Below are 25,203 nucleotides of genomic sequence, written 5' to 3' on the forward strand. Positions count from 1 at the left end.
AATATTGCGCACAATTCTGGTCGCCACATTACCAGAAGGATGTGGAGGTTTTGGAGAGGGCGCAGAGGAGGTTTACCAGGATGTTGCCTGGTTTGGAGGGTGTTAGCTATGTGGAGAGGCTGAATAGACTTGGACTACTTTCATTAGAAAGATGGAGGTTGAGGGGTGACCTGATAAGAGGTCTACAAGATTATGAGGGGCATGGATAGATGGGCAGGCACTCTTTCCCAGGGTGGAGGGGTCAGTCACCAGGGGGCATAGGTGAGGACACTCCGCTATGGCTAGATAAACTGCGCAATGCTCCCATCCTGGTCGCAACAGGTTCTGACACAAATAAAAAGTTCCTCTTGCATGAGCTTAAAATTATTGTAGCGATGATTTCAAGATGCAAAAATTAACACGAGGGAGCTCTCAAATGTTTGTAAACTAGTTACATAAATTAGCTTAGACTAATGCACTGAATAGTCAATTTCAATGAGCTGTTAACAATAATAAAATAAAGCACACCTGAACACAGTAAAGTGAGATATTCATGAGTCTGATCACAATAGAGGGCAAGAAATAAATTGAAAATATTTACTCGATGTATTTGATAAATGATTGCTGAGAACCAAGGCTCTGCAACAAAGGTTATATTGATTCTCAGAATATCCAAAACTTAACTTTCTCCTGGAATGACAACGGATGCAACAGAAGTCATGAAAGATAGATTAAACAAGCTACATGTGCTCCAAGGTACTTTACATAAAAAGGCAGGGCGAGGGAAGTATAAAACCAATGAAGAAAAGCCAACCAAGCTCGAGAGTCAAGTGAAAAGATGCACTTCAAGATTTCTCCTTTAAAAAAAAAAGCTGGAGAAGTGGCAAAGAAGGCTTTAGAAACAGAGTTTAAAAAAGCTGTTTGAGAGACAGTTAAAGCCTTTGCCACTAATAGTGAAGTGAAACAGTGCCGACAAACACAGACTCAGAGATCAAGGGGGATATTGAGCCCAAGGAAGAGATGTATGTGAAGAGAATTTGCAGGAGTTAAGGGAGAACATTTTCAAAGGGAAGGTGACTAGGATAAGCAAACCTTCAGTTTTGGTGAGTAAAGAGGAGTAAAGATGAGTAAAAATGCAAAGACCAGATTAAAGGAGATGCAGGAATGTTAAGGTGCAGAGTAAATCGTGAAGAGAAAACGCAGCAGATGCAAAGCAATAGCAGGTTGAGTCCTTAGCTTATATTTGCATAATATTATTGAAAGAAAAATATTACAAGATGGGCAATGTGACAGATCTCACGATGTGCCATCTGGCTCTTTGATGACATCCCCCTCCAGGCACATACAGGCTAATGGGATAGGTGCATTGAGAAATGATCAAACAGAACACTTCCAGAGAAAACAGTATTTAGTTTGTGTTTCAAGACACAACTCGAATGCCGAGTCCATGGTCACCATGAATCACTTGACACCAGTTTATCGTAGTACAGTTCAGGGTATAGATTCAAAAGTGCATAATTTGATATCATTTCAAATTTTAGACCCAAAATCAAATAAAATTGTATTAGGCCAAGCTTCAGCATTTTTCTATGCAAATTACTGAAGACAAATGTTGACTTTGGCATATTCAGAAACAGAGCCAGTTTTACAGATCAAGAAGCAGTCCATACAGTTCAAATACAGACTTCATTCGATACACATCGGAGTTATGCGGATTTTGCAATATTTCTGAAAGAAACTAATTTGGCAAATAAATTGTTCTTCATAGTGGCATCACACATGCAACAAAATATATTGTTGAATTGAACTAGCACTAAACATTCTTTCAGGCTGCGAATTAATGGAGAATTTCTGGCTGCGAATCAATGGAGAATTTCCATGTTCTAATATGTCTCCCTTCTGTATAATTGCTGCGGTGCCAAGCAGCTAGCTCAACTGTCAAGAGGAATGGGTTTTCTCTTTCCCCACAGTACAAAATGATTTTTTTCATTTTGTGTTAAAAAGATGCACTTCCCCTATATTGCACACAGAGTAGCACACGGTCAAATATAAATACCTGTAGAATTAGTAAAATAGAGCACTTCAAAAACGTTCAGCAATCTGATATATTGGAAATATATCGCCGCTCCTTCACAGTTGCTGGGGCAACATAGTGTCATAGATGCTTACAGCATGGAAACAGGCCCTTTGGTCCAGCTTGTCCATGCCGCCCAGTTTCTATCACTAAGCTAGTCCCACTTGCCCGCATTTGGCCCATATCCCTCTATACCCACACTGCCAATGTAACTGTCTAACTGTTTTTTAAAGGAAAAAATTGTACCCACCTCTACCACTGCCTCTGGCAGCCTGTTCCAGATGCTCACCACCCTGTGGGTGAATAAATTTCCCCTCTGGTCTCTTTTATATCTCTCTCCTCTCACCTTAAACCTATGCCCTCTAGTTCTAGACTCCTCTACCTTTGGGAAAAGAGGTGTTTTTTTTTTTTTAATTTTAATTTTCTTTTCTTCTTTTAACTTTAGAGTATCCAATTCATTTTTTCCAAATTAAGGGGCAATTCAGCATGGCCAATCCACCTATCCTGCACATCTTTTGGGTTGTGGAGGCAAAACCCACGCAAACACGGGGAGAATATGCAAACTCCACACAGACAGTGACCCAGAGCCAGGATCGAACCTGGGACCTCGGTGCTGTGAGGCAACTGTGCTAACCACTTGCGCCACCGTGCTGCCCTGGGAAAAGATGTTGACTATCTACCTTATCGATGCTCCTAATTATTTTATAGACCTCCATAAGATCACCCCTAAGCTTTTAAAGCTCCAGGGAAAAAAGTCCCAGCCTATCCAGCCTCTCCTTATAAATCAGACCATCTAGTCCTGGTAGCGTTCTCGTAAATCTCTTCTGCACTCTTTCTAGTTTAACAATATCCTTCCTATAATAGGGTGACCAGAACTGAACACAGTATCCCATGTGTGGTCTTACCAAAGTCTTGTACAACTTCAACAAGACGTCCTAACTCCTGCATTCAATATTCTGACCAATAAAACCTAGCATGCTGAATGCCTACTTCACCACCCTGTCCTCCTGCGACCTCGCTCCCTCCCTAACAGTGCAGTGGGTGTACCTACACCTCAAGGACTGCAGCAGCTCAAGGCGGCCACTTACCACCACCTTTTGACAGGCAACTAGGGATGGTCAATAAATGCTGGCCTAACCAGCGATGCTCACATCCCGTAAATGGATAGGAAAAAAAAAGACTGTGCAAGTGTCATTGTACACCTCATATAGGGTTGCCAAAAGGACAAAAAACATATTGGATTTTCCTGGAGATAAATTTTTTTTTAAAAAACAAAAACAAATGCAAACTTATTCTCAAGAATAATACTTCCAATGGCACCATGCTCCTCCAATATTAAACATGCACACATTTTCTCAAAGTGATTGCAAAGAATGAATAAGCATAAGAACATAGAAAGGCATATTACATTTTGCTTTCGGCAGTTTCTATTTGGGGGGAGGGGGGTGGAAATAGAGTGTAAAAATTGTCCAAACAGAGGGTTGCGAGTAAGCAGCTGATCAAAAAATGGTCAATCTGCTTTTTATAGAGGCCAACGAACCTGCCTCATTATTTTCCATTTTACTTCAAATTTCCAACATCTTTTCCCTCCATTCGTACTTTCCGATTTGGAATGACAGTTGAAAATCCCTGGACTGCCCCCTGAATCTGTGCGTTACACATCACTAACACTAAAAACACTAACAGCAACTAAATGAGGCTTTAGCTGATGGGGACAGTCTGTACTTTTTACTGCTGCATTATCTCGAGGTAACAAAGACTGGCCAATGGGATGGAGTATTCGCTACCATCAGAGTTTGGGATCAGCAGAACAGATATTGAATCATTCACACTGACTCAGCCATAGTTAAACTTCCACTGGTCTGTTCAATACAGTTCCAAGCAATTGGGATGCAGCAGCCTGGCAGGTATAACTTTGGAATAAAAACAGAAAGTGATTAACATAAATGTCTCTCTCTCTCTCACACACACACACACACACGGGCACACGCACACACTGCGGGTGTGATTTTTCCCACCATGTCGCGCTTGACGTGAAATTCCACAGGAGTCACGCGACTCGTGGCGCCTGGTGCAATGTGGATCACGACCAGCAAATGATATTTAAACAAGCCATTAGGCAGTGAGGGGGCTGAACAAAGGTTTTTGGGGTTGAAGGGGGGGGGGGGCGTCCTAAAAACAGGAGGTGCTGAATAGGGCGGGGGGGGGGGGGGTGTAGAGATCAGGGCAGCTTTTCATAATGCCACCCTAATCTGTGAGGAGCTGGTCCTCTTGGCGAGCTCAGCTCCCCAGTGCAGGACAACGCCCTACGTGTGACCTCGACAGGGAGAAACTCCAGGGCCCAAAAAAAACAGCCAAGTGCCACTGAACCGCGTCATCAATCTCGGCACTGTAGCCATCGAAAAACACCCCGCCAAACGCCCCGAAACGGGACTTGGAAATGTTTCCGTTGAGTAACGGCATATATCTGACATTGCAAAATGTCCCAGAAAGCAACTTAAAATGCAAATGCACTATTAAAATAGTGCAAATTAACAACATTGGGAGACAACACAGCATTGTCCCACTCTTTCCAAGTCTCACAATACCTTCCTTCATTATTATTGGGTCACAATTCGGAGTTCTCGATCCAACATCAGAAACACTGCAGTGGTTCGTGCAAAAAGCCCACAACCACCTTCTCAGAATTATTGACAATAAGTGCAACCTTTCCAGTGTCCCAAGAACAATTTTTTTAAAAACTCACAGGAAGGAAAAATTAATTTTCCACATCAGTTTGCTCCTACCATCATGCTTACAGGTCACTGATGTGAGTGCCATGGCTAATGAGCTAGACCCACTGAGCCAGCTGTAAACAACTACAGAGAAGTAGATTTACTTCGTGGAGGAGAGGAATGCCAAATAGATTTGCAAATTAGTGGATGCTTTAAGAAAAATACAACACCGGGCATGATTAATGGCAACTGCAGTTGCATCAAAAGCCAGAGAAAAAGTATGGATGAAAATGTGTGTGAAAACATTTTTAATGCTATATCGCTATAATTTTCATGCTATATCTGTAGTTGAATAAAGCTGCGCCACACTTTTATGTTTTAATATTCATAGGAAAAGAAAGCTAAAACCAAATCAGGGCCTGCTGTGCAACCTTCTTTGATATACAAAAACGTTGTTAATTATGAGGGATTATATCCAGTGTTGCAGAATAAGTGGCATTAGTTTCTTTTCTTCCCCGAATTATTATTTCTCTTTAGTTTGTCGTCAATTTTTTCATCCATTTACTCCCTCCAGGTACATCCGCATTTACCACATTAAGAGATGCTCTGGTGCATCCTGATGAAAGATTCCTCCCTCCGATAGGTTTAATAGTACAACTCCAGCTGTAGTATGCTGAGCTCCCCAAAAGAAAACTGCGTCAAGGTCTCCTGCTGCAGATCTTTATCGAACAACTCCTGTTGGAAGTGGACACGTGATTCTTAGGCAAGGGCAGGTTTCAGCATGGTTGCAATATGCCTCGCTGTGGCTGAATAGTCTGTCAATACAAGCTCATGCATAAACACGTTACTTTTTTTTGGTGTCAGGCGGCCAATCTGCGGAATCACAGTCTGTCACAATTCTCAGCATTCAGAATAGCAGAATGAGCAGGCTTCAAAACACTAACCCATACTTACTGCAGTACAGTCTGCCTGATGCGCTATTGATAGCAATTCAGGTCAAGGTCTGAGTAAGCATTTGTAGTAGCAGAAATTATTTAAAGAATGTGAAATTTTCAAAAATAGCAAGTAGCAGGCAGAAGAAACAATGCAACCCACACATCAAGAAATGCCAGAAGCCAAGTCCATGGTAATTTCCATGGTGCCTCTAATACAATTGTACTAAAAGCAAAAAACAGATCAAAAATAGTAATTTGATTTGCAACACATGCACAAACATAAAAAGCCCTCTGTAATCTGGCTGTCAAACAACGCTGCTGAATAAAAGTGGCTTAATTCTCGTACGCCTCCAGTGTCATGCCACACATGGTTGCCAGTTATTTTTCAGACTCCTTTCATACTTAAAGAGTTTTTCTGTGCAGTGCAGTTTTTTCATCCTTACAACTGAATTTGTGTCATGCCATTTGGTAATCAAAAATAAATCTTAAGCTGACAAACATATTTGTGGAATTATCATTTTAAATACCAAGTTTCATGATGACATAAATAAGTGTCCTCCAGAAGGTGTACTGAAAAAAAGTAGAACTCAGAAATTAACACTTGGTGCAATTTAGTGAAGTCTTCTTAAAGAGTATTTGTATTTGGTGTCATGTCTATTGAAAATCTCTTCCAAATCGTGGTACGCAGCTCAAGAAGCTCAGTTGATGATCTATTGAGAATGATCTGATCTCCCCCTTCACCAACTGTTACATGTATATCACTTTTAAATAATAAAACATCCCAAGGCATTTCAAAGAAGCAGGAGGCAAAATTTGACATCAAGCCACCTAAGAGTACAAGAGGGCAGATGCCAATAGTTTGGACAAGGAGTATTTTAAAGGGGGAAAGAGAACGGCAATGGTTCAGCAGGGATGATCAGATACTCAAGGGGCCAGAACTAGAAGAGTGCAGAGATATGAGGGTTATGGGGCTGGAGGAAATTAGAGATATTGAGGAGCGAGGCCCTGGAGGGATTTGAAAGCAAGACTGAGGATTTTAAAATGCTGCTTAACCAGGAGCCAATGCAAGTCAGTGATCACAGGGGCGATGGATAAATGTGATTTTGTGCAAGGTAAGACAAAGACAGCAGAGCTTTGGATGACCTCCAAAGGTTAGAATGTGGGAGGCCACTTCAGGTGAGAGTCAGAATACTCAAGTCGAGAGCCTGACCAGAATGTCTACCCTCTCTCCACGATGCCAGTGGGAAAACATGCCAGTGCAAACAGTGTACAGATACCAGGTTCACCGGATTATTGCCTAGGGCTACCTTCGGAGTTTGGTACGGGAACCACCAGCAATGCTGGACCCCGGAAGATCACAGCAGTGGGTGGGGAAGCATCGACAGGTGGATCTTCAGTATCATCAAGGAGATCCATCTTCCAGTCTCAAAGTGTTGCAAGAGATCCATCTTCATTTTCAAGAGTTCCATTGTCTGTCTGCAACAGTGGGTCAGTGACGTTGGGCATCTTTTCATTTTGACACCTGGAATCGATGGTGGACTACACACCATCAGGCCTGCCCCACCATGGGGTGTGGCACAAAGCATGCAATTGCATAATTAACGAGGTCAGGATGGAAAGTTACAGCATGTTTTTGCACCAGCCTTCAAAAGCAGGAAACACTTCATGTTCTCACCCCTGCTACAGGTCCTAGTCCCCTAATGGGAGAATTCTACCCTCCGTTTAGAAGCAAAAGGAATTGCTTTGAGAATGGGTGAGAAAATTAACTTGGGTTCTTGATAGTTTGCGTATTACATAGAACATTACAGCGCGGTACAGGCCCTTCGGCCCTCGATGTTGCACCGACCTGTGAAACCGCGCCCATCCACACTACACTTTCAGGTCTGTATTATTGGCATTTAGAAGATTCGACATTTCTTTTATAATAAATATTTTTATTCTAAAATTTTTCAGATTATCACATACAAAACAATCCAAAATAATACAATCTGGCTTTTTTAACAAAATAATAATAACCCTAAACCCCCCCTACCACCCCCCCCCCCCCCCCCTCTCCACACACAAACAGTCCCCTCTTCCCCAGCTGCTGGCCATGAACAAGTCTTTAAAGAAGGTGATGAATAGCTTCCTCCTGGAATAGAACCCTTTCCACGACCCTCTAATGGCAAACATAATCTTTTCTAATCTCAGAAACTGAGGGAATGAAAACAGCATCTTACAAAGTTTCGCAGCTGCATATACCTAAACGAACTCCCCCTCGGGAGTTTAAATTTCTCCACTATCTCTGCCAGTGCCGCAAACCTACCCTCCACAAATCCCTCAACTTCTTGACCCCCTCCCTCTTCCAAATCTTATACATTGCATCCATCCTGGATGGCACAAACCTATGGTTCTCATAAATTGGTGACAGTAATAACTTTGCCGTCAATTTAAAATACTGCAAAAATTGGTTCCAAATTGAGAGACGCCACCACCATCGGGCTCATAGAGAACCTGGCCGAAGAGGGCCCACAACTAATGCCCTTAGACACGACCCTAAATAGGAAGTCTCCTCTATCCACCCCCCACCTCAGCCCGGCTCCTCCATCCATCCTCGCATTTTCTCGCTTCCCAGTAATAGAGCATCAGATTCAGTAGCACCAGCCCTCCCGATTGTTGCCCCCTCCACAAGAAGGCTCTTCGAATCCTGAGAGTCTTACCCACCCAGGCAAAGGCCATGATTAACTTATCAACCCGAACAAAAAAGATTTAGGGAGGAAGATTGAGAGACACAGGAAATCAAATAAGAACATCGCAGAATCTTCATTTTGACGGTAAACACTTTCTCTGCCAAGGACAATGGGAGGGCATCCCATCTCTTCAAATCCCCCTTCACTGCCTCCACCAGACTGGCCAGGTTCAATTTATGCAGCAAGGCCCAGTCATGAGCCACCTGAATCCCCAAATACCTAAACCAAGTCATGGCCAGCCTGAACGGCAGCCTCCTCAAATCCATCTCCTTCCCCAGAGGATTCACCAGGAAGATTTTGCTCTTGCTCACATTCAATTTGCACGCCGAGAAGGATCCAAACTCCCTCAACAGCTCCATTATCCTTCCCACACTATACTACCGCAAGCACCGAGCTCACCGCGCTGATCCAGACACTCGCCGAGGGGGGCGCTATACAGCAGTCTCACCCAGGAGATAAATGTTGGCCCAAGCCCAAGTCGCCCCAAAGTCTTGAAGAGATACCTCCATTCCACTTCCATCAGTTGCCTTCTCCGCATCCATGGAGAAGATTACCTCTGATGCCTTCCCCATGGAGGGCAACAGGACCCCGTTTAAATATCTCCTGATGTTGGCCACCAACCTTCGGCCCTTGACAAACCCTACCTAGTCCTCAGATCACCTCCGGAAGCACCCCTCCAGATGCATCGCCAGCACCTTAGCTAATAGCTTTGCGTTAGCATTCGATAAGGAGATAGGCCTGGAAGACCCACACTCCATAGCATCCTTGCCCTTCTTTGGGGTTAGAGAGGTCGACCCCTGTCCAATGTGGCCAGCAACACCACCTGAGACAGAGTTATTAAACATCGCCAATAAGTGTAATACCAACAAGGCCGCAAACTGTTTGCAGAATTTCATCAGGAAGCCATCTGGCCCCAGTGCCTTCCCCGACTGCATAGAACCAATACAGTCCATAATCTCCTCCAACATTTCCAGTCTTGCTTTTCCGTAAGGAATTCCACTAATTTCTCCATTGTTCATTTGGGGGGGGGGGGGGGGGGGGGGGCATCGACAACACAAAGGGCTCCACCATTTTTCTCTTCCACTCGGGGGCATTCAGAGTCTGATGAGGGGGCCTTTGTTCAACTTCTGTCTCATGTAGTACCCTGTAGACATCTCATACCAGAGGAGAAACCAATTAAATTCAATTACTCCATCCCACTAACCTGGCAAAAAGGGTCAAAAACACTCACCTCATAACCACCACTGGAATTTGAGATACTACATTTAACTGCAGCTGGGAGAATCCGGTTTTAAATTGTCAATTCGACATTATCTGTAATCACCATCATCATCCTGGGGGGTTACCATGGACCAGAAACTGAACAGGTTCAGCCAAATACACACTGTGACTACAAGAGCAGATCAGAGGCTGAATATTCTGCAGAAAATGACTAATTCATCCCCTGACTCCCAAAGCCTAGCCACCAGCTCCAAGGCGCAAGTCAGGAGTGTGAGGGAACTCCTTTCCGAATAGTACTTACACCACAACGGCTGCAGCAGTTTAAGGCAGAAGCTGGCCACCAGTTTTCAAGGACAATTAGGGATGGGTGATAAAATACTGAAATGTGCATATCCCAAGAACAATTTAAAACATCACTTTATGGCTTAATTAACATCCTTCTGGTTTTTTAAACTTACAAATTAATTTTGATAAAAGACTTTCACAACAGCTATATTCAATAAGACTTGTGTCTGAAAAGGAACCTGTTCACCCGTTATTCAATCCTACATTCATAAGCATCTTTTGTTCAGGCAAACATCTCTTGATGACAAGTTGCACTGAGTAGTCACGACTCATATCCCAGAACCGCGCAATGAGGGTCAAATGCAGGATCTTCTTCCTGCTCAGAGATCAAGTGTACAGAAATTAAGAAATCTCATTTTACGCACCTAACTTGGGACAGGCAAGTCCTTTATAATAATTTTTAATACACTTAAACAAAAGAAAACTGCCGAGCTAGTGTACCTGCACGAAAGGAGAAATATCAGAATGTGGATCTCAGGTCAACATTGCTGTAATGCAGATTCAGGTAGTATTTTAGGTTGGAAGAACAGGGTTAAGATATTTAAATTATCTGCTAGGAGCGGATGTGTTTTATAGTCCACACAGGAGAATCAAGATGAGGCAAGTAGACCTGCATCTCCCCCTCCCACCATGCCCCCCCCCCCCCCCCAAATGAAATCCCTTTGACTTCCATGCCCAACACCAAACGTAGACTCCAGAACAGAAGAATCTGCATTAGGAATCTGTAGGGCTCACAATTGAAGTTGCTGTCATAACATTTTAATCCAACATTATGGACGATTGTGCAAACAAAAGGAGCCTCTAGTTTCTTGCACAATTCTCCAATTATTAGAATTTTAGAATCTGAACTATAGGGAAACCGCTAATGCTGGTGGGTTTTTTTTTAATATCTCACTGCGGAAGCAGCTCAGACTCAAATTCTCCATTCAACACTCCCTCTCATATCCACCCCCACCCCGGGCAAAATAAGTCATCAAAGCGTTGACACAAATGGAAAGGGGTGATTGATATATTAGCACTGCTTCCTGGATAAACAATGTTCAAATTATTTCCTAGGTAATTAGTAATTCACAAAAAAACAACAACCGAGGCTTCAGATTATTACTCCTGTTCAATTGATATACTCTAGGGAACAAGATGTTATGAATAGACTGTCAGTTATTTCATAATGCAGAATCTCTGGGGAGAAGAGGCAAAGGCAAAAAAAGGTTCACAACAAAGTAGTGGATCATGGATGCATCTCTCGGTTTATAATACCTTAAGTACATTGGTTTGATGTCAGAATTAGCACTGTGCTCAATGATTGTTTCAACGTGACAGTCAAAATAGAAAGAGCATTTGGGCAGAGCTGCAATGAAGTACTGCTGCAGCACCTGGTTTATTTTTATTTAGCATAATTATCCATCTCTCTAATAGGGCAGAGATTTTCAAATTGTGTGTGTAGGGCAAATACTGCTGTACTCACGGGACTTGCCTGGCTTGCTTTCTAAAAAAGCAACATCAGTGTTACCATTGCAATAAAAGGAATCAGTTATACAGGGGAAGAAATAATAGTGGCCTAGTTCGAAAAAGGAGTTGGAGTGACTGCTCACATTTAATGACGTAGGGAGGGAGGAAAGGACGATGGAAAGGAGTTAGTTGGTTCTATAATTTTTTTTTAATATGCTAACTTCATTTTTACATTTTTTTTTGTATTTGACAACATTATGTCCATTTCCTGAGAGTGTACAAACTGACATTTACAGTTGAAAGGGAGGATAACTTGCCCAAAGTCCTGAAAAGGTTAATAGCCAATGGAGGACAGGAAATTCATACAATTAACATAAGTACTAACTAGGAAATTAACGGAACTAGGTGATAAATCTCCAGGACCTGACTGTTTCCATCGAGGGTGTTAAAGGAAGTAGGGGAGCACATTGTAGATGCTGTAGCTATAATTTTTTCAGAGTTCCCTAGATTTAGAAGCAGTCCCTCTGGATTGGAAAATTGCACACGCCACTCCACTTTTTAAGGGGGAAATCAGAGAATTACAGATCGCTTAGCCTAACATCTGTGGTGGGGAAATTGCTGGAGTCTGTAATCAGCAAAAAAAAATTTGTCCATCAGGGAGAGCCAGTATGGATTTGTGAAGGGAAGGTCATGCCTGACATATCTTATTGAATTTTTTGCACAGGTGACTAAGGTAGCGGACAAGGGAATGCCTATGGATGTTATTTATACGGACTTCCAGAAGGCATTTGATAAAGTGCCACATAAGTGACTGTTAACTACGATGGAGGCCCATGGAGTTGGAACGTAAATAATTGACATGGTTAGGAAATTAGTTAAGTGGCAGGCGACAGAGGGTGGATAATGGGTAGTACTCTAATTGGCAGGAAATGATGAGATGATTAGTGGTGTGCCACATGGATTGGTGTTGGGGCCTCAATTATTCACATTATTCGTTAATGACTTGGATAATTTTTTAAAGTCAAAAATCCAAATTTGCTGATGATACAAAGTTAGGCGGCATTTTAGGGCATGTAATGATAGCATAAAATTGCAAGTAGATATTGACAGACTAGGTGAATGGGAAAAATTGTGGCAGATGGAATTCAATGCAAGCAAATGCAAGGTTATCCATTTTGGACCAAAAAGGGATAGAGCAAGGTACTTTCTATATGAAAAGAGGTTAAGAACAATGGATGTCCAAAAAGTCAGGGTCAGGGGCATAGCTCTTTAAAATGCCACGATAAAGTGCAGAAAATAATCAAAAAGACTAATGGAATGCTTGCCTTTATATCTAGAGGATTGGAGTATAAAGACACTGAAGTTATCCTACAGTTGTACAAAACCCTGGCTAGACCTTACTCGAGTACTGTGAGCAATTTTGGACACCGCACCTTAAGAAAGATACATTAGCCTTGGAGAGAGTGCAACGTAGGTTTACAAAAATGATACCTGGACAACAGGGTTTAAGTTACATAAGATTACACAAACGAGGTCTTTTTTCACTAGAATTTAAAAGGTTCAAGGGTGATCTGATCGAAGTATTCAAGATATTAACAGGGAAATACAGATAAAGATAAACTATTTCCACTGGTTGGTGATTCTAAAAGGGGGCATAGTCTAAAATTTAGGACCAGAGTGTTCAGGAGAGATGTTAGGAAGCACTTCTTCATACAAAGGGTGATAGAGGTTTGGAACTCTCTCCCACATAGCAGTTGAAGCTAGAACAGTTGTTAATTTTAAATCGGAGATAGATATTTATTAAGCAAAGATATTAAGGGATATGGGCCAACAGCAGTAATATGGAGTTGGGCCACAGATCAGTCATGGTGGGACAAGTTCGAGGGGCTGAATGGCCTAATCCTGTTCCTCTGTTCCTTTTCTAACTGGGCGCTGAAAATCGAAAGATACTACTATAAACTTAATACCCTCCCATGTATTGTTAGAACCACCTAATTAAGTTGTATACTATACCTTGTTGTTGCATACATCGGATACACTCCTTTCCATTACCCCATTTCCATTCACAAATTAAATCCTGTGGGTTAACAATGCTGGATCCTTGGCAGAGCCTTCAGTGATCCAGTTACATTCAAACTGGCGTATCATATGAAAACATTCCAATTTGGACATTGACTCATTAACTGTGATATTAAAAAAATCCAAACAGACTACAACTTTCTGTTTCTTAGCACCATTCCAGAAAACATTGCCCACAGAACTCACACTGACAATTTCCAGTAATAAAGAATGTTATTTAAAATAAAACGTCAGTAATCTGGGATTAACCCATTTATGATTAATTTATTGGGATTTATTATGATTATCACTGTGTGGTATGCTGCATTCGCCATTCAATGTCCCAGCATACACCACAATGACCCCTATGCTGCAATATTATTGTTGGAACCACAGGATTTCTTTCCCAACAGTACGCAAAACTATCTCCAACCCAGGAGAAGCCATTAGAACAGAATGCTAGCTACATCAGGCCAGAAAACGTTGCTCAATTATTTTAATTCTATTTTTACCCAAACGCTCAACTGCAGTTTAAACCACATCCTCCCCCACCTGATAAATTGTTGGCAAGATTTTGACACTGCAATTAGACATTACCATTACTTAGTCATTCACAATGCTAACACAGCTACTGTAGTTACAGAAAACAGTTGGCTCTCTCTGAACACAGTCAACACCAACATATGTATCAGATTTTGTGACAGCTGGATATCTTAAGGTATCTTCCATCAGTCAGGTCTAGCCCCATACCATAGTTTCGTCCATTTAATTGCTGAAAGCACAGTGGGCAGGGAGGGTGAACAGGGCATCTCCTTAGCCAAAGAAATTGAAGGATTCAGAAATATACAGTGGATACAGTGGAAGGACTGAGAACTGTGTACTTAAAGAGTGCATAAAATAAGATACAGAAAGAATAATAAAGAAATGGAAAGGCTGGATTAAGACAGAATGGGACCAAAATGAAAAGTAAAAATGTTTACTTCTTTAGTAAGGTAAATTGACTAAAACTTCCAACATCTAATACAGGAAGGAATGAGACTCCACACTGGTAATTGTTAATATTGCTTGGCAGTAATTACAATTCCAAGGGTTCTTAAGCAGGTGCTGTCAAGGCTTCACTTTCCATGCATAGTTCCTAGTTACCTTGCAATTAAAACTTCCCAACCATTCATTTTAATGTTGAGGCAAATAGCAAGATGTTTTTTCTGATGCAAAAATTGAACAATTTTGGATAGTCAGTTAACCTGCCTAATTTATATGTGAATAACAATGAGTGACATCAGTATCACTTATTTTGGCAGCAGAATTTGGGCAATGGATTTATTTTGGAGAAAGATATTTTTCATGCTAATTAGACAGCTGGTGGCCTAATGTTACCAAGAAAATGGTCACGAGTATCTTTTGCTTTTGAAATTTTTAATAATAATTAATAATCTTTATTGGTGTCACAAGTAGGCTTACGTTAACAGTGCAATGAAGTTACTGTGAAAATCCGCTAGTCGCCACACTCCGTCACCTGTTCGGGTACACTGAGGGAGAATTCAGAATGTCCAATTCACCTAACAAGTGTGCCTTTCGGGACTTGTAGGAGGAAACCAGAGCACCCGGAGGAAACCCACACAGACACGGGGAGAACGTGCAAACTCCACACAGATAGTGAACCAAGCCGGGAGTCAAATCTGGGACCCTGGCACTGTGAAGCAAAAGTGCTAACCACTGTGCTACCGTATTATAGTATTGACACCATTACAGTGATTGTTAAAGAAGTGCCATACAGTCCCTTTGCTACCGAACAACTGAAAAATGACAATTCACTCATGCCATGTTAAAATGACTATACATCGGTTGCAATTTTTTTTTCCCTTTTCTTTGAAAGCTAGCAACTGTCAGTGCATCATTGCTGAAGTACTTACCTTGTATGAACCTTAATAGTCAACAGCAGCGGGAATTGAACTGTACATACTTCAAGCAAGAGAGAAAGAAAAATTCCAAGGGGAGGACACGCATCTGTGGTTAACTAATAAAGTTAACAATAGTATCAAACTTAAAGAAAAAGCAAATAAATGCTCAAAGATGGGTGGCAGGTCAGAAGATTGGACAGAATATAAAAAACAGCAAAGAATGACAAAAAGCTTAATAAGGAGGGAAAATATTAAGAGTACGACAGACAACTAGCTAGAAATATAAAGACAGATAATAAGAGTTTCTGTAGCTATTTCATAAAACAAAGAGTTAATAAAGTGAGCGTTGCTCTGATAGAAAGTGGGCCTGGGAATTAATAGTGGAAAATAAGGCGATGACAAATGAATAGAACAAGTATTTTGCATCGGTCTTCACTATAGAAGAACAAGTAACATCCCATAAATTGCTGCAAATGAAGGAATGGGAGGAAGGAAGGCACTCAAAAAAATTAAAATGAAGTAAGGGGCCGCTATCAAGTCCCAGAATCTAAAGGACAGATGGTTCTAGAAACCGAGGGATGAAAAGAAGAGTCCCAAGAAGACTAAAGTCAAAGGGAGAAAAACTGGAAACTGAATAATGTACTGTTCACTGAAGTTAAAGAAAGGGGCTTCCAGTTAAAAACAGAACTACAAGGTGCAGACGTGGTGAAGGTGGTTAACAAGAAGCCAGATATCTGAAGTAATCCTAGGTTGGTGATGCCTCAATACAGCCTGTGAAGCAGTAATGTTCTGTTAACAGATAGTCAGATACGGGTAGCTGAGAGATAGTGTGGAATACATGTGACAATCCAAGGCAGAGGAATACCGAAAAGGTCATATTGAAATCCTGGAAGTGTATCCTTGGTGAAGGCATCCGAGAGAAAGCGTTGTTTGCGTAAAAGATTCTTAGGTGTCTTTTTTCTGAGAGTGGAGTTTGGAAATGCTTGTGCGGAAGTCCAGTGCGACCAGTTGGTTCAGTGTGACATGCATCTGGGAGGATTTGACGCAAAACCTACATCTGCCACTTGCTCTCAGAGTGGGGCGGGTCTGACCTGTTGGTTCACATGGACTATATACTTAATGAGAACATTAGAGTATACAATATATTTTGCAACTTGTGTAACCCTTATAAATCTGGGCGGCACGGTTGTACAGTGGTTAGCACTGTTGCTTCCCGGCTCCAGGGACCCGGGTTCGTTTCCCAACTTGGGTCGCTGTCTGTGTGAAGTCTGCCTGGTCTCAGTGTCTGCGAGGGTTTCCTCTCAGTGCTCCGGTTTCCTCCTACAAGTCCCAAAAGATGTGCTTGTTAGGTGAATTGGACGTTCTGAATTCTCCCTTAGTATACCCGTAAAAGCGCCAGAAATGGCGACTAGGGAATTTTCACAGTAACTTCATTGCAGTGTTAATGTAAGCCTACTTGTGACATAATAAAGATTATTATATATCTGTAAAGGTGTAATGGGATTGAGGGAGTAATGTATTATGGTTAATCTTGTTTAACAAATGCTTTATTCTCTTATTAAAAAGTTAATTGGCAGCCCTGTAATTCTGTTTATCAACGTCTCAAAACAAAACATAAAGGTTACAGTGAATTGAACCAGGGTTCCATTCTGGAACCGGACTTCCTGTAATATCAGCTGGGGTCATAACATAGGAACAGATAAAGAGGGTGATAATGGATTGGTTTGAATTTGTGCTGCTCGTTGTTGGCTGGCTAGACCATTTGCTGTTGTCGCTGACTAGACCAGCATTTTAAAGGGCATTTTCCGAGGGGACTAGGGGATTTTCGCAGTGACTTCATTACAGGTAATGTAAGCCTACTTGTGACAATAATAAAGATTATTATTATTGTTATATATTTATTCTCCATCCCCAATTGTCCTCGAGAAGGTGGTGGTGAGCTGCCTTCTTGAACTGCTGCAGTCCATGTGGTGTAGATTAACCCACAGTGCTGTTTGGGAGGGAGTTCCAGGATTTCGACCAAGCCACAGTGAAGGATCAACTTTTTTTTTTTAATTTAAGGGGCCCAATCATCCCCCCCCCCCCCCCCCCCCCCAATTAAGAGTCAATTTAGTGTGGCCAATCCACCTAACGTGCACATGTTTGGGATGTGGGGGTGAGACCCACGCAGACACGGGGAGAATGTGCAAACTCCACACAGACAGTGACCCAGGGCCGGGATCGAACCCGGGTCCTCGGCGCCATGAGGCAGCAGTGCTAACCAAAGCGTCGCCATGCGACCAACATACCATAAAGATAATGTCCCAGATACCACCATCACCAACCCGGTGTACATCCTGTCCCATTGGCAGGACAGACCCAGCAGTGCCGGCAGCACAGTCGTACACATTTGGGAGGGAGGGAGTTGCCCTGGCAGTCTTCAACAGTGACACAGGACCAGACGAAGTCTCATGGTATCAGGTCAAACATGGCGAAGGAAACCTCCATGTACCATCCCCCCATAGCTCATGAATCAGTACTCTTCCACATTGAAAACCAATTGGAAGAAACACTGGGATTGACAGGGCTCAGAATGTACCCTGGGTAAGGGACTCCAATGTCCATCACTAAGAGTTGCTTGGTAGCACCATTACAGACAGAGCTGGCCAGGCCCTAACAGGTGTAGCTGCTTGATGGGGTCTTCAGCAAATGGTAAGGAAACAACATACTTGACCTTATTCTCACCAGTATGGGGGCACGGTAGCACAGTTGCTTCACAGCTCCAGGGTCCCAGGTTCTTTTCTCCACTCGGGTCACTGTCTGTGTGGAGCTTGAACTTTCTCCCAGTGTCTGCATGGGTTTCCTCCGAGTGCTCCGGTTTCCTCCCACAGCCCAAAGATGTGCAGGTTAGGTAGATTGGCCATGCTAAATTGCCCCTCAAGTATCCAAAAAGGTTGAGTGGGGCTACTGGGTTACGGGATAAGGTGGAGGTGTAGGCTTTTGTGGGGTGCTTTTTCCAAGGGCCTGTCAGTCTCGATGGGCCGAATGGCCTCCATCTGCAGTGTAAATGCTATGATTCTATGAGCTTGCCTGACACTGATGCATTTGTCCATCACAAAATTGGTTGGACTGACCACTGCAGAATTCAGCTGAGGCGAAGTCCCGTCTTCACATTGAGGATTCCTCTATCGTGTGGTGTGGCACTAGAACCGTGCTAAATGCGCTAGATTTTGAACAATCTAGCAACTCAAAACAGGGCATCCACGAGGCACTGTGGGCCATCGGTAATTTCAGAATTGTACTCAATCGCGATCTGTAACCTCGCGATGGGCTATATTCTGCACACATCCATGACCAAACCAAGGGGTCAATACTGGTTCAATGCAGAGTACAGAAGAGTATACCAGGAACAGTACCAGGCATACCCAAAAATGATCAACCTGGTGAAGCCACATCACAGGGCTACTTATATGCCAAACAACAAAAGCAGCAAATAATACAGAGCCAAGCGATTCCAAAACCAACAGATCAGATCGAAACTCTTCAGTCCTGCCACATACAGCCATGAATGGTGGTGAACTATTGAACTCACTGGAGGAGGAGGGTCCACAAATATCCCCATCCTCAATGATGGAGGAGCTCAGCGCATCAATGCAAAAGATAAAGTTGAAGCATTCGTAAAAAATCTTCAGCCAGTGTTGAGTGGATGATCCAGCTCAGCCTCATTTGGGAGGTCCCCAGCAACATAGATGCCAGTCTTCAGCCAATTCAATTCACTCTTTATAATGTCAAGACAGAGCTGAAGACACAATAACAGAAAATACTGGACAACCTCAGCAGGTCTGACAGTATCTATGGAGAGAGAAGGGAGATAGCATTTTGAGTATGGATGACTTTGCCAAAGCTGAAGGCATTGGACACTGTGAAGGGCCCTGACAATATCTGGGCAATAGTCCTGAAGACTTGTGCTCCAGAACTAATCATGCCCCTAGCCAAGCTGTTCCAGTGCAGCGGCAATTGGAATCTACCCAGCACTGTGGAAAATTGCCCAGATATGTCCTGTACACAATAAGCAGAACAAATCCAACCTGGCCAATTACCGGCCTATCAGCCTACCTCTTGACCATCAGTAAGTTATGAAAGGAGTCATTGACAGTGATATCAAGTGGCATTTGCTTAGCAAGATCCTGCTCACTGTCGCCTCAGTTGGGGTTCCACCAGGGTCACTCAGATCCTGCCTTCATTTGCAGCCTTGTTTCAAACATGAAACGTGGTACAGCACATTGAACAGTGGTTAGCACTGCTGCCTCACAGCATCAGCCACCTGGGTTCAATTCCGGCCTCAGGTGGCTGTCTGTGTGGAGTTTGCACTTTTTCTCCCCAGTGTCCTCCAGGTGCTCAGGCTTCTTCCCACAGTCCAAAAATGTGCAGGTTATGCTAAATTGGCCCTATGTGGGGTTATGGGGATAGTATGGGGTTTGGGCTCAGGTAGGGTGATCTTTCAGAGGGCCAGTGCAGACTCGAGGCCGAATGGCCTCCTTCTGCACTGTAGGGATTCTATGATTCAATGACAAAGAGCTGAATTCCAGATACAAGGTGGGATCGACTGCCCTAGAGATCAAGGCTGCATTTGACAGAGCATGGCATCATGGAGTCCTAGCCAGTCTGAAGTCAATAGGTGACACGGGAATACTGTCCCCTGGTTGGGATCATACCTGGCACAAAGGATGATTGTAGTTGTTGGTGATCAGTCATCTCAATTCCAGGACATCACTGCAGGTGTTCCTCAGGGTAGTGTCCTAGGCCTTACCATCTTTAGCTGCTTCATCAATTTATTTCCATCCATCATAAAGTCAGATATGCAGATGTTCACTGATGATTGCAAAATGTGCAGCACCATTCGTGACTCCTCAGATACCGAAGCAGTCCATGTCCAAATGCAGCAAGACCTTGATAATATCCAGGCTTGTCCCGACAAGTGGCAAGTTAACCCATTCACACCTCACAAGTGCCAGGCAATGGCCATCTCCAACAAGAGAGAATCTATCCATCACCCCTCGATATTCAATAGTATTACCATTGCTGAATACCCCACTATCACCTTGGGGGTCAGCAGTGACCAGAAACTGAACTGGACTAGCTATCTAAATACACAGTGGCTACAAGAGCAGGTCAGAGGCTGGGAATCTTGCAGCGCATAACTCACCTCTTCATCCGTCCACCATCTACAAGTCAACATCTACATACAGTCCACTTGCCTGGATGTGTGCATCTCCAACAACACTCAAGAAGCTTGACATCACCCAGGACAAAACAGCTTGCTTGATTGGCACCGCATCCACAAGTATCCAGTCCCTCCACCAACAATGTACAGTGACAGCAGTATCTAACAAGATTCACTGCAGTAACTCACCAAGGCTCATTAGACAGCACTTTCCAAACCTACAACCACTACCATCTAGAAGGTCAACGCAGCAGGTACATGGGAACACCACCACCTGGAAGTTACCCTCCAAGTCACTCGCCATCCTGACTTGGAAATATATCACTGTTATCTTCACTGTTGTTGGGTCAAAATCCTGGAACTCCCTCCCTAAAAGCACAGATATAACTACACCTCAGGGACTGTAATGGTTCCAGGTAGCAGCTGACCACCACATTCTCAACAGCAATTAGGAATGGGCAATAAATGATTGTTTATCCAGCGGTGCCCATTTTTGTCACTGAATTTAAAAAAAAGATTGATAGTGCAGGGCCTAGCTAAACTGTCCACATAAGTTCATGTTTTAAAAATTCATTCAATTAAAATTGATGCATGGCACATTCTAAAATGGTCTGGTTTTTGAGCAGCCAGATTGAGACATTGTGTCTTTAGATTGTATTATACCCAATCCCAGCCCTGCCCACCCATACATTCAATCATAGGACAGCAATCAGGAGCTAAACGTTCTCCATTGCTTCCCTACCTCACTCAGCAGCATCGAAGCCATGTGCAGTCAGTCACAAGATCTCAGGAGACTTTTGGATGCTAAAAAGAATTGAGAGATATGCGGATAGTGGGGGAAGGTAGAGTTGAAGTAGATCAGCCATGATCTTGTTCAAGGGTGAAGCTGGCTTGAAACACCAAACAGCCTGATCCAATGGCTATTTTCATGTTCTCAAGGCCTAGCAATTCCCACATAAAATCAAAGACGGATCAAAAATTATACCTCTATCCTTCCCATCTCTGCTGGGCTATCATTTCTGATTGCAGATATGATTTTGTAGCAGTGTGCAATGCTAAATTTAACACTGAAATAAAACTAAAAGCAATTGCCAAGAAAAAAATGTCCCCACAGTACAAGCAGTTAAGTATTCAACTCCCTGATATCTCATTAATTTTCAAAATTCCAAAGCTGGCTTCCAAATTGTTACAATGCCTCAATTTGCTGAGTTTTGCCAACTCCCAGTGCGCTTCCCAAAATGAATGCCAGCTTGAAGCAAAGGACTCTACCACAGAGCATAATACTGGCTTGAATACTGCATCCAACAAGCTGAAATGAGCAACAACATTGACCACCGGCACTGAATCATCTAGGATGATGATTCTGCCAACTGAAGGGCACTGTGCCCAAAGCAGCTTGCACATACAGCTTTCACCATTTATGACAAAATAAAATCAACTCTTGCAAACAGTCAGCCTCCACTCATCCATAAGCAACAACATCTAAGAGCATCCTCCCTAAATATTAATTAAGTTATCACCACACATTTTGGAAACACTTCTCAACTGCAGTTACAAACAGCATCTTGACGCAATTGCTAATTTAGCTCATCCTGAGTATCGCAAAAAGTAGATATTCAGTAAGTGATCAGTATTCTGCAGTGACACTGCTTCTTTTTGGTGAGCAACTGCTGTTAAAAATTACACCCACAGAGGATCAATACTGTAATACATTTATAATCCTAAAATTATGGATCTAAAATGTACAAACGTGTCTGTAATATCAGCAAAACTAGTCCAGTTTGTTCCCCGGACAGTACCGCAACAAGCTTACATTCCTACAGCATTTTTAGCACAGTGAAGTGTCCTAAAGCCTTTCATATGAACATTGTCAAATAAAACTTGGCATCATGTCCAGAAAGTGGGAACGTATGTGGCACAATAGATTGTGCAGATAATCCAGCTTAATTAATATAAAGACAGCCCAAAAGATAATCTTGCAAATAAGCAATTTAGGGACACCTAAAGTCTACAAAGAAAACGCTTCTCCCTTGCGCATATACTGGAGCACGCACAAACAAACATCTACATAGAACAGTCAGCAACACGAGATGGGAGCAGATGAGTTTCTCTGTTAAGCAGGTGGTCAAATTTAAGCCGAGATAGCGGGCACATATTTTGTCATGAATGACACCTATAGCATTGTTTATTTTGCCCATGACTGCAGCATCCCTGCAAGAGTAGAATATTTCTGCAATTCACCACCTTCAAAGACCACGTATTAACTATAACTCTTAAAAGATCACAGAAACTGTATTGTGAACAATTAATTCGAAGAAAAAATGCAACTACTATGGCCAGAATTGACCAGTCCCACCAGTGGCAAGAATCGGCACATGTGGAATTTGGAGATCAGCCAAACGTCCATTGACTTTGGCAGGAATTTCCAACGGGGCTAGAAAATCCCACCCTATAGAACTGCTTCCAGAGAATTTATTTCACGTAACACCTATTGTCAAACTACAAACTCAAGTGATCAATTGCAGAGATCCATTTTGAAAAATTCCTGCAGAATTTTAAAGAAAGGATTTGCAGATGGCAACACACCTTTCACAATCTCACCACTTTTCCAACGTGATTTACAGCCAAACACCAATGTTATAATGACCGGATAAAAATTAATCCGGACACCACGCATAACCTGCTCTTCTTCAAAGTAATGTCATAGGCTCTTTTACATATATTTGAGGCAGCAGACAGGTCCTTGGTTTAACACCTCAACCAAGACCACGCCCCGCATTGGGTGGGCTTGGAGATGGGGGAGGAGAGGGATCAGCGCCCGCTTTGGCGCTTGGAGGTGGGGCTGTTGGCGGATGAGGAGGTGAGCGAGCGGGTCCGAGGAAGTATAGAGGTACCTGGAGACCAACGACAATGGGGAGGTCCGAGTGGGGATGGTATGGGAGGCACTGAAGGTGGTGGTGAGGGGAGAGCTGATCTCCATTAGGGCCCACAAGGAGCGGAGGGAGCGGGAGGGAGAGGGAGAGGCTGGTGGGGGAGATGGTGAGGGTAGACAGGAGGTATGCGGAGGAGCCCGAGGAAGGATTGTTAAGGAAGAGGCGTAGCCTCCAGGCCGAATTTGACCTGGTGACCACCAGGAAGGCGGAGGTGCAGTGGAGGAAGGCCCAGGGGGCGATTTACGAGTATGGGGAAAAGGCAAGCCGGATGCTGGCGCATCAGCTTTGGCGCTTGGAGGTGGGGCTGTTGGCGGATGAGGAGGTGAGCGAGCGGGTCCGAGGAAGTATAGAGGTACCTGGAGACCAACGACAATGGGGAGGTCCGAGTGGGGATGGTATAGGAGGCACTGAAGGTGGTGGTGAGGGGAGAGCTGATCTCCATTAGGGCCCGCAAGGAGCGGAGGGAGCGGGAGGGAGAGGGAGAGGCTGGTGGGGGAGATGGTGAGGATAGACAGGAGGTATGCGGAGGAGCCCGAGGAAGGATTGTTGAGGAAGAGGCGTAGCCTCCAGGCCGAATTTGACCTGGTGACCACCAGGAAGGCGGAGGTGCAGTGGAGGAAGGCCCAGGGGGCGATTTACGAGTATGGGGAAAAGGCAAGCCGGATGCTGGCGCATCAGCTTCGGAAGCGGGATGCAGTTAGGGACATTGGGGGAGTTAAGGACGGGGGGGGGGGGGGGAGAAGAGAGTGTGGTGCGGAGTGGAGCTGGCATTAATGGGGTCTTCAGGGACTTCTACGAGGAATTGTACCAATCCGAGCCCCCACGGGAGGAGGGAGGGATGGGCCGCTTCCTGGACCAATTGAGATTTCCAAAGGTGGAAGAGGGACTGGTGGCGGGATTGGGGGCCCCGATTGGGCTGGAGGAGCTGATCAAAGGGATAGGAAGCATGCAGGCGGGGAAGGCACCGGGGCCGGACGGTTTCCCGGTCAAATTCTAGAAAAAATATATGGACCTGTTGGGCCCGCTGTTAGTTAGGACCTTCAATGGGGCAAGGGAGGGGGGGGACTTTGCCCCCGACGATGTCCCGGGCACGGATCTCCTTGATCCTGAAGCGGGACAAGGATCCCCTGCAGTGTGGGTCTTACAGGCCGATTTTGTTGCTAAATGTAGATGCCAAGGTGCTGGCGAAGGTCTTAGCCACGAGGATTGAGGATTGTGTGCCGCAGATCATCCACGAAGACCAGACGGGGTTTGTGAAAGGGAGGCAGTTGAACATTATCATGATGCCGGCGAGGGAGGAGGAGGCAGAGATAGTGGTGGCGATGGACACTGAGAAGGCCTTCGATAGGGTAGAGTGGGGGTACCTGTGGGAGGTGAAGAGGTTCGGGTTTGAGCAGGGGTTTGTCAGGTGGGTTATGCTGTTGTATGAGGTCCCAATGGCGAGTGTGGCCACAAACAGGAGGAGGTCAGAGTACTTTCGGTTGCACCGAGGGACGAGACAGGGGTGTCCCTTACCCCCCCCTGCTCTTCGCACTGGCGATTGAACCCCTGGCTATGGCACTGAGGGAGTCAAGGAACTGGAGGGGGTTGGTGCATGGTGGGGAGGAGCACAGGGTGTCACTTTATGCGGACGACCTGCTGCTGTATGTGGCGGACCCGGTG

At 43.9% G+C, this 25,203-nt stretch overlaps 1 protein-coding gene across 2 annotated transcripts in view; it reads right to left on the bottom strand.

Annotated features, from left to right (window-relative positions):
- Positions 1 to 25,203, bottom strand: part of iqgap2 (IQ motif containing GTPase activating protein 2) — a 424,926-nt gene that overhangs the window by 280,811 nt on the left and 118,912 nt on the right. The window contains exon 1 of one of the 2 annotated variants that reach the window (XM_072516041.1): positions 16,271 to 16,289. The exons of the other annotated variant lie outside the window; for it this stretch is intronic. The gene's annotated coding sequence lies outside the window, so the exon portion shown is untranslated. Of the gene's footprint in view, positions 1 to 16,270; positions 16,290 to 25,203 lie in introns of those variants that run through there. 2 annotated transcript variants of the gene reach the window in all.

The sequence above is a fragment of the Scyliorhinus torazame genome, chromosome 9, assembly GCF_047496885.1.
Source record: "Scyliorhinus torazame isolate Kashiwa2021f chromosome 9, sScyTor2.1, whole genome shotgun sequence".
Lineage (NCBI taxonomy): Eukaryota > Metazoa > Chordata > Chondrichthyes > Carcharhiniformes > Scyliorhinidae > Scyliorhinus > Scyliorhinus torazame.